The sequence below is a fragment of the Amblyomma maculatum genome, chromosome 1 (genome assembly GCF_055883805.1).
Source record: "Amblyomma maculatum isolate TAMU_Amacu chromosome 1, ASM5588380v1, whole genome shotgun sequence".
Lineage (NCBI taxonomy): Eukaryota > Metazoa > Arthropoda > Arachnida > Ixodida > Ixodidae > Amblyomma > Amblyomma maculatum.
The window spans coordinates 86,229,317-86,231,157 of NC_139344.1; the positions used below are offsets into that span (position 1 = coordinate 86,229,317).

The following is a 1,841-nucleotide window of genomic DNA, read 5'->3' on the forward strand; positions in this document are numbered from 1 at the left end:
TGTACAGGGACTGTTACTGACAAAGGTAAGCAGCTATATTTCGTTGTCGAGATAGGATAGGTTGCAATGAAAGTACTTTTAATCGGCAAGGAAGATCATTGTAAAAATAATGTAGTACATAATCGCAGCTTATCATCCCTAAATTATGCATTTTATGCTGTTTGAGTAATAGTGATCATATTTTTGGTTTTAATCTCTTTTAACTGATGCAACTGTTAATTACGCCTCCAAAGGCCTGTATTACCACTCATTTACAGAAACTATATTGTAGCAAAGAGGACATAGAGCTAAGATTTTGTATGTAGCATTTTTCACATCATATGCTTTTAAATTACAGGTACTGCCTGTCTGGCACGTCGCTACCTCCGGAAAGGGCTCCAGGCAAGAAGATTCCGAGTAAAAATGCAGAAACCAGTGAAAAGAAACCTTCGAAATTCGCTGAAGTTTTCCCGGCAAAAAACAAAGCGCCTTCTCTCACGCCTGTGCACGCTGCAGCAGCATATTCTCAGAATGCAGGACCAGAACAGTCGCATTACTGAAGAAGTTTTCAAAACAAAAATAGAAAGCCTGCCACCTAAGCAAAAGCAAGCAGCCCATCACATTTTTGCAGCAGCCAAGCGTAAGAGCATGAAAGGTATGGTTTACTCAAAGGAGTGGATGCTTGAATGCATCATTACGAAAATGAAAGGACCAAAGCTGTATGAACATATGCGCAAGCAGCAGATCCTTGTTCTACCGTCAAAAGTCACCCTACGCAATTACACTAGGGAATACAGGTCATGATTCGGATTCAGCAGAAAGGTTTTCGATGTGCTAAAGGAGAAGACGAGCTCAATGGATGTCTTCAAGAAACACGGAGGACTCCTGGTCGACGAAATGAAACTTTCAGAGAACCTTTCTGTGATACCTGGTGGCCACATTGATGGGTTCGTTGATTTGGGCGCTTTCACCCCAGGCACTGACAAACATGCAGTGTGTGACCACGGGATGGTAATTGTCTTTGTGCCTTTTGTTGGCAATTGGACACAAATTATTGCTGTGTTTGCTACACACAGCAATGTGAAAGGAAACCTGCTAGCAAAAATCATGACAGAGGCTGTAATCCTTGCTGAGCAAGCAGGCTTATTTGTTGATTTTATTACCAGCGATGGCGCTGCATGGAACAGGAGGATGTGGGCGCTCATGGGTATTCGGACAACTCCAACTTTCACTAGGAACAAGGTGCAACATCCAGTGGTTCCCAGCCGCTCACTCCATTTTGTATCCGATTTCCCTCATCTGGTAAAATGCCTTAGGAATGGACTCCTGAAGTCGAGCTTCAACACCCCATCAGGCGAGGTAATAGCAGCATTCCATTTTGTTCTTTTCCTAAGGACTCGGAGCAAGTAGCATTGAGCCATATGTGTAGTCATGTGCAATTTCTCATAAAAAAATATATCTTTTATGTGTATTACAGATGTCACTACGGCCTGTGCGAGAAGCCCTGAAACTCGATGGATCTAATGTTACACTTCAAGTTATGCCCGGGATCAGATGCTGCCACGTCAACCCGAATAATTTTGAAAAAATGAGGGTCAACTATGCCTTTCAGCTGTTTGGCGACACTGTCCTCAATGGCCTCCGCCTCTACAAGACCGAGCTTGAAGCAAGCTGGGGAAGCCTAGATCCAGTTCTCACATTTTTTGGGTATGTCCTTTCCTCAATGAACTTGTTGTCTAAGCATGAAAGCCATTTTTTGGTGGACTGCAATGAAAAAGAATACAGTGCTGTTTAGTGTAACAACCACTTATTATCTTCAGTATTTCAAACATCTTTTTATCATACATTTGTACTGCAGAATG

At 42.5% G+C, this 1,841-nt stretch overlaps 1 pseudogene; it reads left to right on the forward strand.

Annotated features, from left to right (window-relative positions):
- The first annotated feature begins 361 nt into the window (after nucleotides 1–361).
- LOC146203077 (uncharacterized) lies at nucleotides 362–1,389 on the forward strand (annotated as a pseudogene).
- Nucleotides 1,390–1,841: the final 452 nt, after the last annotated feature.